The sequence below is a fragment of the Camelus bactrianus genome, chromosome 9 (assembly GCF_048773025.1).
Source record: "Camelus bactrianus isolate YW-2024 breed Bactrian camel chromosome 9, ASM4877302v1, whole genome shotgun sequence".
NCBI lineage: Eukaryota > Metazoa > Chordata > Mammalia > Artiodactyla > Camelidae > Camelus > Camelus bactrianus.
The window spans coordinates 61,456,255-61,468,333 of record NC_133547.1 but is presented as its reverse complement, the minus strand read 5'-3'; the positions used below and the strand labels follow the sequence as shown (position 1 = coordinate 61,468,333).

Sequence of the window (12,079 nt, the reverse complement as noted above, 5' to 3'; positions counted from 1 at the left end):
GAGTAACTACTAGGGATGGCTGGTAAGAGGAGCTGCCCCCACACTCCTGCTAATTCATATATTGAAACCCTAATCCCCCCAGTGTGGCTGTATGTATAAATGGGGCTTTTATGGAAGTATTTAGATTACATGAGGTGATACGGGTGGGGCCCAATCCAATAGGATTAATGTCCTTATAAGAAAGACATCAAAGAGCTCCCACCACCTCCCACATTCATCGAGGAAAGACCGTGTGAGGGTTGCAAGCCAGGAAGAGAGACCTCTGTAGAAACCGAATCAGTCAGAACCTTGATCTTGGACTTCTGGCCTCCAGAACTGTTAAAAAAGTTAATTTCCTTTGTTTAAGCCACCCAGTCTGTGATATTTTGTTACGGCAGCCCTCACAAATTAATACAAATGAATGGGATTAAGGGGTTGCTGGGGAGCATGAAAAAGGACCATGAGTGAATTCAGAGGTTTCCAATTTAGGCAACAGTATGGGCACTGAAGTCATGCACTGGCCAGGGGTCAGGTTGGGGAAAGCAGGGTGATGGTATTGAGGGATATTTGCGTGGGTGTGACCATGTGGCAGCAGGATATTCAGACCCAGAAGTCAGAAAAGTCTGGGCTGGAGTAGGATTTGTGCATTATTAGGAGTGACTAAATTTCGTCAGATCACTTACTATTTTTTTTTCAGTTGGTCCATTCTCATTCCAGTGTCTTTTATATCAGCTTTTGTCTTTCTGTAAAAAGGCAGACATTCTCCTTTGCTTTTAAAAAGTATAATTGTGCACAGATTCTCCCCAATTTTTAAATGGCTTTGTTTCCTCCTACTTGTACAAAGCAAGTCTTGAGGAGCATAACTGATGTGTGGTAAGAATACACGTGTGGTTAGAATTGCACATTTTTTCCTGAGGTTCATCTTTACTCTTGTGATACCAGTTCTCTTGTCATTCTTGTCATTCCAATTTCAAAAGAACATATCTCCCTTCACTTCAGCTTGCCAGATAATTTATCATTCAGAAATTTAACTAGCAAATGTTTATTTCTTTCTGATGTTTATTTCCCTGAGAGTCAAACTCTAAAGGCACAGTGTGTGTACTTCAGTTCTAGGCCGAGCTGTCTTTTTTGCCTCTGGAAACTTTTCTTGTATTATTTCTTTCCAGATGTTTCCCTCATCATATGCCTCTTCCCACTCACCTCTCTTTCTCCTGTTTTAGGACTGTGACACCATTTCCCATTTTCCAAATCATTTGCATCTCTGTTTGTTTTGTGTCTCTGTTTCTGGTTTGATGTTTTATTTTATTGTCCACATCACTGCTTTCTTTTTTCTGTTGTTTCAGTTATACAAACTACCACTTGCAGATGTATTTCAATTCTTTCACAGTCATGGAATTAAAGCCACTTTTGTTGTTCTGATCTGTTCCTGTTAGTAATCTTTTGGTCATTTATTTCTTTCAAAGTAGTTATTACTTAGTACACCTTATTTGTTCTTGAGGCTTTGCAGATTCTGTCATCTAAAAACCAAATTAATTGACATTTCTTGAGGGCCTACTGTGTGCAGACACTGCTACTCCGTATTTAGTGCTGTGGCAGGTGCTTCCCTTCCAAGTTTAGAATTCTGCAGTTAGAACTGCTTTGAGGGAGGTTCTGATTAAGATTTATTCCATCTTGTTCCAAAAGAGATTCAAGATGACTTAAACTGTGTTCTATGAACAGAATGATAAGATTCTTTTTTTTTTTTTTAAAGCAGTGAGAGAATTAGGGCCAAGGGAAAAAAAAAAGGTAGAAAAAACACAAAGTAGCCAAGCAGAGACAGGAAGATGGAGTGAGTGAGGGGAGGGCCTCTTGATTCTCACAGTTGGCACAAGTGGGCACAAACGGGATGTGTTTTAAGACTGAGACCTGTCCTTTTCATTTTTGTTGGTGGTGTTGAAATGACCCTTTGTTTTAAGTTCTTGCTTAAATGGCTGTAGCATGGAAGGAGCTCCCATGGTGCAACTCACTTTGCAACCCCCTAGGGTGGGAAACACTTTTTTATCTTTTTCTCAATAGGGATAGAATTGGAAAGAAACAGAGGTGAGATACACTCATGAAGTGTGGGTGGCTGCATGTAAACACTGATACAGTCGCCTCCTGCTCATCTTCCAAAAGTCAGTATTGATTGAGCAAGTAATTAGCTGAGTATTTCCTGTGCTCTGAATCAGATCATTTCCCTGTTTTGGGGTGGCAAGTGTAATCAGGGAGAGAGGAAGGCTTCTCAGGGGCTCTCTGTTCCCGTAGAACTCCAGAGTGGCCTCATTTCACACCTCTCAGGAAACAGTTTTCCGAGTGACAGATTGATTGGTGTATGGGTGGTTACCAAAAAAGATTCTACTTTATTAGCTGTTTGTCTTGCAAAGTTAAATCCTTTTTTTTTTTTTTTTAACTTTATCAAAATGTCATCTTCCTGGGGTTTAAGAATGTGCCCTCTGGCTTTGAGGGAAGATTTGCTGATCCACAAGTGAAGAGCTGTCATGTCAGGGTCTCACTCAAGCCCTCGAGTGATGAGCGTAGCCAAGGCTGCTCACCCTGAGGCGCTCTCTCAGCGGGGTAGAGGGAACCCAGGGGTAGGCAGGCACCAAAGGGATGTTGCCAAGCCTCATCCTGGTGCCTGAACTGTCTTTTTTTTTTTTTCTTTTTTCTTAGATATATCAAGGAAAAATCAAAATCTCAAGATTCATGTACATGAATTCTCATGTTTAGGTAGGTTTGCTTTTCTGTTTGAGGAGGAAACAGAAAACATTCCACTTACTCATTTTTAAAATTAAATACAAGGAAATATATTAAACAATTAAAAACTATTTGGTTTCCTATTGGTGGCAGTTAAAGAAGAGAGAAAGACAGAGGGGAGGTTGAAAGCAGTAGAGGGAAGGCAGGGGCCAGAGTCCCGTCCCCAGGGACCAGCCCTGCCCTCCCTGCTCCAGCTCCAGTGCTCCCAGGCAGACGATCTGTCCTTGGCCCCTTCTTCACCCTCAACTTGTCCTATCCAGACCCAATAGGACACTCCCAGCTCTTCAGTCCATTTCTGGTCCCTGGTCCCGCTTCCTTCCCCTCTGGTCTCCTCATTTCTTGCCTGCAGGGTTGCACAGCCACCAAGCCTGCATGTGGCCACTTCCATCATGCTCCATGTCCAAGCCTGTGATTCCCACCACAAGCAGCTCTGAGTTCTTTCGGCCCTTGTCCAGCATCTCCAGATCTTCCTCCATGCACAGAACAAATCCTCCTACCTTGCCTGCTGGGGGCCCTTGGTGATGGGGCCCTGCCTTCCTCAGTCTCACTTCTGACTTTTTCTTCCTCCCACTGATTCATTCTGATGGCCTTAACATCTAGCTTTCCTCTTTCCTGGAACATGCCATGCTCTTTCACGCCTCCGTGCCTTTGCACATGCTGTCCCCTATGTCTGGAACATTCTCTCTGGTTGATCCACCTGGCAACCGGCCTCTAAGGCTCAGCTCCACAGCTGTCAAACCCCTCCCTTCAATCATACACCCACTGGGCTTTGTGCTGGCAGCCCAAAGCCCACATGCGCCGAGCACAGAGCCTAGTCCCTGAGAGGCACTCAGGGAACCTTGGTTGAATTAATAAAATGGTTTCTAGCCAGGCCAGAGCATCAGTCATCAAAAGTTTCAGTTCCTTCTGTACATATCAGGTGGCACAGCAGGAGTTATAAGAAAACTGCTCCCAACTCTTTGAACTAGTGCATCAATGAGGCTGCCTTGTGTTAAAGGAGATATACAAAAATGTAGCCTTAAAGGTGAAAAGACTTGTGTGAACTCACGTATGTTGTGGTAGCCCCTGCAGCTGGCTGAGATCGTCACTATCATCATTAGTGTTTTGGGGGCACCTGTTGTGTGCCAGAAACTGTGCTAAGAGTGTTGCTTGCAGAACCTCTTGTTTAATTCTCTAGACAGCCTGGGGAATTTGGGCATTATTGTTCCCATTGTCAGAGAGGGTAACTGAGGCTTGGGAAGGTTAAGTGATTTGCCCAAGTCATACAGCTAGAGAGTGGTAGAGCCTAGACTCTGTGGAGAAGACTTATCCATGGCCCCATCTTGGCTTACAGGGCTCCCTACTGTTCAAGAGGCACCCATGGGCCAGAGAGAAACACCCCAGGGATCTGGGAAGGCTTGTATGCACCACCTTCCTCCTTTGCTGCTGCCCTCCTCTGTCCCAGAGGGATTTGAGATGGATGCTGCCACTCTTTGTCCTTAGTACCTGAGTATGGGTTTGTCCAAGGGCTGTTGTCTTGGACAGAGAGCCGGTGAGGCTTGGAAGGTATGAACCAGCAGGAGCCAGGTAGTGCTGTTGCTGGGGGACCCACAGAGTTTTGGAGGGACACCCTGGCCAAGCCCATTGTCTGTCACCAGCCCTTCAGCCTTGCCCCCATCTGTTCCCCACACAGAAGCAAAAATGGTCTTTCTGCATGTCTTTCTGAGCACCTTCCAAGCTTAAAACACTTTCATTGCCCCCAGAATCAAATCCATGCCCTGGGTCCACCATCCTCTCCTGTCTCAGTCTTTGCCAGTCTTCCCTCCTCTGCTTGTGCCCTCCTGTGTCCTCCTGTGGTCCTGGTCTCTCTCAGGGCATGCCTTACCTCATGCTGTCCTCTCACACTGTCCCCTCGTGCTGGAATCCCCTGCCCTGCCTGGCTGGCTGCCCCTCACCTTTAGGTCTTAGCTGAAAGTCTCTTCCTCAGGGAAGCCTTCCTGATATCCCCTGGTGTTCAGTATTAGGGCCTCCTTCAGGGAGATGAGCTCTGGAAGGGTTGGGACCTGCAGAACGTGTCAGACAGTCCTGGCCACTTGCGTACAGACAAGGCCATGGGGACTGACCCCAGGGCGGGGGAAGCCACATACCCCAAATGTGACTCTCTAAAGGGAGACAATGAATCTGGTTCCAGAATGCTGGCCTCATAGTGGAAAGGGGGCTGTCCAAGAGGCGGGCAGGTGCCTGGAACGTGCCAGGCCTGTGGCCCCAGGGACCTAGTGCTAAAGCCACAGCTGTGGACACCAGTTCTCAAGGAGGGCAGGTGGAGGGGAAAAGGGGTCAAGGATAGAACCTTGAGGCTCATCCCATTTTTGACTTGGTGAGGAAAGAGGAGCCAAAAAGATCACTTGGGGAAAGGCGGAAGAATGCAGAAAAGGTGGCTAAAATATAGCACTGTTTTTATTTAGTTCTCAGATAATCTGACTTTTTTTCTGTTTCACTTAGAATAGCTGGAACAGGAGGGCCCTACGTGGCAGTGCCTGGGATGAGAAACCCGTGTGTCAAAGCTGCTGCCGAATCCTTCTCTATTTTTACCTTCCTGACACTACTTCTTTGAGCCCCGAGGAGGCATCCTGGCCTGAGGTGGCCGGAGCCGGCGTCTCTGAGGCAGAGATGGCTAGCCCTCACCTCGTTCTCCAGAAACCACCAAAGAGCCGGTTATTCACTTCTCTGGACCAGAAATAAATGCATTAGACAAATGTTCTCAGGCAATCTTGAGGGATGTGAACACAAAATCATCCCCTAAATTACTTTTGTTTCCTTTCCTCGGTTCAAAGTTGGGTTATTTGTTCGCATTAGTTACATTAAAATTGGACAGTAATTAACGTTCTTAAAATAGAAGGTCCGTATCCCCAAGTTTAGAAGGAAAAACCACCCAGGGAGGAAAAAAAATGTGGACATGTGTGAAATGCCATTCCATTAGCCACAGCCTTTTACGAGCCTCAGCGAGAAGTGCCTGTCAGGTGGGGTCTGTGGCTGCCCGTGTCTGCAGCTGCTTCTTGTTCTGTCCCTGGCTCCAGGTCAAGGCAGCCTTTGACATCCGTGGTCAGGAGCTCTGGGGGTTCGCCAACCTCTAATTACATTTCTTTTTTTAAATATTGATAAACAGTCCCTCTGTTGATTCAGACCTTTTCTAAACACTGAGCCTGTAGCTGTTGGCTCCAAACAAAGAGAGCAGCTCCCCCAGGCCTCATCAGGCTGTGGAGCTTCTACCCGGGCCTCCTCTGGGCTCTCAGATTCTCAAACACTGAAGGAAGAAAACTGTCCCTCTGGGTGGGCGTGGGGGGAGGTCACTTTAGGATTCAGAATCAGGCCTGGCTGGGCTGTGAGGGGAGGCCCCGCTTTCCCTAGGTGGGGAATTCTGGCCTCTCCTACTACCCGGGCTCCTACTCTGGGTTCACGGTGGAGGTGCGGGGGGGTGAGGCAGGAGGGGCCACCATCCAGCTCCACTGCCCTGTGGCCTCATGCCCCACCGCCCATGTCACCACCTTGCTGCATTTATGAATATCAGTTCCTGGTCCCACGGGCTTTGGCTGTAAACAGGACAACACTGGTGTCCTCCCCTTCCCTTTTCCCCAACACGGCTGCTAACTGGGATGGACGGGAGTGGGAGTGGAGGGGACTCCTTCTAGTCCCAGGGGGTCCAGAAGAGCTAAGTGCCACCCATCCCATCTTGAGGACACCCACACAGAAGGACCCTCTGGACCCAGGATCCCCCAGACATAACTAATGGCAACATGAGGTGGGAGGGGTGGTCCCCCTTCCTCCTGGATGACTCAGAGCCCAGTCAGCTGCGTCTTGCCCAGACTGCCAGGTTCCCTGTCCTCACTAATTAGAAGACTTGGCCAGTGGCCAGATATCAACATCGCTTCTGTAGTGACCATGTCCAGAGAGGAGCGCCTGGTTACAAGTGCGGTGTGTCAGTGATGTCCGTGATGCCCCAAAGCCCTTGGCTCCATGGGACTGAGACCAAGTTCCTGACATCATCATACCTCTGCATTCTACACCACAACAGGGCAGCTGCTATTGTTGTCACCATTTTACAGATGGGGAAACTGAGTCCCTGAGAGGTAAATTGTACTGCCGAAGATCACAGTGGAGGAGTTGGGATTTGAGCCCAGGTCCATCTGGCTCTGAAACCAGAGCAATTCTCAATCTACTTTGTCACAGAGCCTCCTGGTCCCCCTTCCTGCCTTTGGCAAGTGGCCTCTAGAAGGGGCCACCCTCAAATATATGCAACAGAGGTGATGTGGTCTGGGTAGGGTCAAGGTGCGGATGCCAGCAGCCATGGTGCTTCTTGTCAAGTCTTGCCCAGCATTGCCTGGGTGACCCCTTAGTTGGAGGACCTGTTGATGTGACCCATTTGCGCTTCAATTTAAGAGGCAATTATAGATGAGCTCAGTGACCATCAGGCCCTTCTGCTACATCCCAGGAAATGGACCTAACCCTGTGAGAGGGTGAATCAGATGTAATCAGCTCCTAATTCAATATGGTGGCTCTATCAACATTTATCAAGATGTAGAGGCTGGTCCAGTGAGTTAGACAGCAGTGGTGGTCAGATTAGACTCAGACAAGAAGAACCAACCAGTACTTTCTGACAGCTTTTTAAAAAGTTAAGTGGAAGAAATGAACTTTTTCAGTACTGTACATTACAGGTACACACACTCATGTCCCAGACACAGATGAGAACAACCTTCAGACTGGCCATGTGCACACCTGCAGCCTCATCCTGCTATGGTCACATCTTTCAAGTCCAGCCTAGACACCTAGAACACTGCCCTGTTCAAAACCGAAGCTGGGAGGTCAACCAGTGGGTGAGGCTGGCCCTGCCTTCCCCGTCTCTGCCTGAGGATCATAAAGCTCTCGGCCACTGAGCTCATGTACATGACAAACTTCTCACCAGCTCTGAGTGGGAGAGAATTCTCTTCTAACTGGTAGTTTGGAGTCACTTAGGACAAATACTAATCAGATTATTGGAGATTGTGATTGGATCTGTTACTTTCAGATTATATTGAAATTTCTATCCCTGCCTCTTTCCCGACCACCAGTCCAGCTGACCAGCAGTGATCCCGGACACTTCTCTGCAAACTCATGGAGGTGGTGACTGCTCAGAGCCAATGACGTCCCACAGACTCCTCCTACCCCAGGCTCCTTGGGCCTGCCTTCCAGACCTCTCCACCAGCTTGACACCCCTTCACCTGTACCAGGGCTGGCTGGTGACCATCCTCTGACCCATCAAGTCCCCCCTTCAGACTGTTGCTTCCCCTTCTCCTTTCACAGTTGGTAAGATCTGACTCCTATAGTAAATTCCTGTTGCCATCACACTTCCAGTGGTTCTGCCTTCCCAGCTGAACCCTGAGTGACACGGCTCTCCACTTCTCCAGGCCTCAGTTTCCCTCGCCTATAATGGTGTGAGATACCAGCCTCAGGAAGGAGGCTGCATCCAGGTGCAAAGGACTGTGAGCCTGGGATTGATCCTGGCAGGTACATCTGTCATCATCTGAGGACAGGCGTTAGGCCAGAATCATGACTCAGTTGAGATTTTCATCTTGGCATCAGCCATAGGAGCCCCACAGATGGGGCCCATGTGAAGTCAGCTGGTGGTGGAAGGTGTGGGGCATCCTTCCAATGGTCTGATTGGTTGTACAGCATGGCGGGGGCCATGACTGTATTTAAGGCAATGGCTGGTCAGAGCCTTTCCTGATCAAGTCAGTGTCTCAGTCTGGAACGCAACCCCTAACTGGAATGTCCCTCCCCTGGGAAGCCAGCGTGTGCTGAGTTAGGAGGCTTCCGGGAAGATGCTGAGAAGGGCAAGAGTGGCTCTTTGGGACTGAGATCACTCTGCTGACTTGCTAGCGAGGAGACTTGGCTCCTGTGATGACGATGAGCTCGTCCTGCCTCTTTACAGTGGGACTGCGGATTTGTAGACGCTGCATCAGGGTGTGGCACACACAGTGCCTTGCTGCCTTGGTCCAGGGTCTTTGCTCCTCCTGAACATTCAGAGACCCTTGTGGCCCACTTGTTCACTTTATTCAGGTCCCTGCTCAAATGTCACCCCCTTGGCATAGGTTGTACCACCCTGTATAAAATAATGCACCTTTCCACCACACTCTATCCCCTTACCCTGCTCCATTTTTCTTTCCCAAAGATCACCACTTCACACAGTATGTATTTCTGTACTCTTTCCTCCTCCACTGGAAGGTAAAGCCCATGAAAGCAGGGGCTATATCTGTCTTGTTCACTGCTGACCACCCAGAACAGTACTCTGCTCAGAGCAGACACTAGTGCAAATTTGCTCCAGGTGAGAACTGACCTCTGTGTAAAGTGTCCTGACCTCACCTCTACCTCTGTCTTTATTCATGCTTGAAAACGCCGAAGCTAGCGCCCCTAGCCTAGAGGAAGGCTGCTTCTCTGTGTCAGGAAGGCTGGCTTGATGAATTAAGTACCAAACACAAGTTCCCAGCATCCAAGGGTTTTAAATCTTTTCTTCTAATCATTATTCTGGACCGTGGGCTCTGTAACCATTTTGGAAGTGGATTTGGGGTGATTAAATTCTTTCCCAGCCTAATCCTTTATGGAAAACCAAAGTTCTAAATGAAATGAACCAGAATGAATGTGCTGATGTTTGATCGCCTGCACTGGTTTACCCCAGCTCATTTCAGCACTGGGGCTGGGCAGCGCCCTGAAGAATTCTCCACGGCATCTTCCTATAATGGAGGAGTAAAGGCCCCCTTTTTTAAAGAATGCCTGTGACTTAAGAGGCCAAGGCCCTTGAGGAGACTGTTGGAAAGCCCATGTGCCTTCTGCAGGGAGCACCCATCCTCCCCCGTGAGGCTGAGGTGTGGCTGGGCCGATGGGCAGCATCATACCCCCGGCCTGCTTTTTCCACTTTCTCCTGGAGTCCCCACGACCACAGCTTAGCAAACACATGGTGGGGGTGCGTGTGCAGGGTGGGCCACAAGGAAGGTCTGGCAAGGAAACTTTAGTAGCAGGACTGCAGGGACGAGTCAGGGTCTTTCAGGGATGGGAAGGGGAGGCCCCTATGTCCCTGACCCACCTACCATTGAGGCTCCAGCCCCTAGAGGCTGTTTGCAGCCCAGCCCAGCCCAGTACAGAATCTGGGGGTATCATGATAGCCTAAAAAGCTGTTTCCAAGAATATAACATAAAAAAGAAAGCTTTCTACCCTCATTGGAAATGGAAAGGTACTGGTTCTTGGCGGGGACACTCCAGTGACTTGGAACACTCTGTAGGAGACTTTGTTCTTGGCGACACCAGAAGTGGGGCAGCCTCTGTAACCCCAGTCACATGTGTCCAGACTTGCCAGGCTCTGTGGGCCAAGGAGGGGTAGAACCTGGATCTTACTCAGATGCTTAGTAACTCTTGGAAAATGGGGTTTTCCTCTTCTGCTGATTTGATTGTTAATTTGGGGAATTTATCACTTATGTAATCTGTGACTTCTGGTGGAGACCTCTTCCTGAGGCGTTATGAGAGGCGCCAGCAGGGCTTCTTCCCCTAACGCAGGTGTTCTGATGAAGGTTTGGGGTCACAGCGTTGGGACTCATGGTTGCCCTGTATCTTCTGTCCTACTAACCTGGACTGCATCACATGGTCCCCAAGACTCTGCCTGCTGCCTGCCCGCTTTCATGGAAGGAGATGCACAGAATCTTCTGCCTGGGAGGCCTTATGTTCCTCTCCCATCATGAAGAACCTAGCTACACTCAGATGAAAACGGTGACGTGGGGTAAAACATGTAGCCTGGAAGCCCTCTTCCTCTTTCAGAAATGTAGGTAAACACAGCACGGGCCCTGGAGAGATGCCAGCTCAGCCACAGGATGGCACGCCCCAGGCGCTGCCCTTATGATAAAGCTCTTGGTTCCTGCCCACTCCTTTCTGGGTACAGTTTGGAGACTATTGCATGCACGTGCCCCCTGCTCCAAGAGTGAAAATCCAGAGTCATCCGTCTGCCCTCAACCTGAATGCACAACAGCTAACACAGGTGGGGCTCATTCTTGATGCTGGACACAGTGCCAAGCAGTTTACCTCACTCCATACCCAGCCCTGTTCCCGTCCGAGAAGCCATCAGCAGTCACAGCTTTTGCCCTTGGTCAGCAGCAGGGCTGGGATTTCAAGTCCTGTGGGTCTAATGCTGGAGCCTGTGCTCTTAGCCAGCCCACCATTCTTCCCATGGGGCCTGTCTGATGATTCATTTCTTACTCTGTACCCAGAGATGGTGAGGCGTAAACCAGAATAAAAGGGGGCTATTATGATTTCACTATTTGCTGTTTATCTAAATTAGATAATAAATCATGGGCTACTTGAAACAATATACATGTCAACCTCCTGAATATTTAGTTATCACTTAGTGCCATTTGATGGTGCCTGTCGTATAATCAACACTTCTGTCGAGAAAATATGATATTTCAGTGAAATGGAAAAGTGAATGAGAAAATAAATTTAACACGGCCCTTCTCTTCCTTGGAGGCAGGGCCATAGACCCACGGAGGTGGCGGCTGGCGGGGATGGCTTAGGCTGGTGAGGGGATGCGCAGGCATTCCCCACCCTCTCCAGGCTGGGATTCTGTCCTGGGAAGAGGGAAGCCTGTCCCCGAAGCAGCAGCTGGCCCAGCTGAGTGACAACACTGAGCCCCAAATAACTCTGTGCCCATTCATCAGCCTCAGCATAATCGGGCATCTGCCACTGGCATCTCCAGATGTTTGCCTTTATCAGACGTCGATGCAGTTCAGTGTTTTCATTAAAGTCCTCGTAAAAAGCTCTAGCTGGTTGGGGATGCTTATTGTTCATTTTATTTGAGTTCCTTATCATGTTCAAAATGTTCCAGGCACCATTAGGAGACACAAAAGCCTTAGAAAACACAGTTTCAGGGGGCGGAAGCTCACTGTAGCGTGGAGGAGACACAGCCACCGACATTTACAAACATTTGCGGAACACAATCAGCTGTTAGGAATGAAAGTCGCTCACAGCAGCACATCAGGGCATGAGGAGTGGGGAGGTGGAAACTGAGGATTTAATGTCCGCCTGAGGGAATCTTCTAAAATCAGATGGGTGTTCCAGGCTGTTTGTTCATTAATGTGGTCTTTAGATTACTTCCCAGTGAGACTGGGCTACAGGGGCCAGACAGGAGGCAGAAGCTTGATCAGGAAAAGATTAAAGGGGATGCACATCGTGGCTCAAGGTAAACATTTGAGGTGCAGGTTTAGGCACATTATAATTATTGCTTAATCATAAATGTAGCCTGGTGGGATGCGTTGATTCACACACAAGTTACTAAA

General features: G+C 48.8%; 1 protein-coding gene across 2 annotated transcripts in view; it reads right to left on the bottom strand.

Annotated features, from left to right (window-relative positions):
• Positions 1 to 12,079, bottom strand: part of SMPD3 (sphingomyelin phosphodiesterase 3) — a 79,662-nt gene that overhangs the window by 30,044 nt on the left and 37,539 nt on the right. The window lies entirely within an intron of this gene.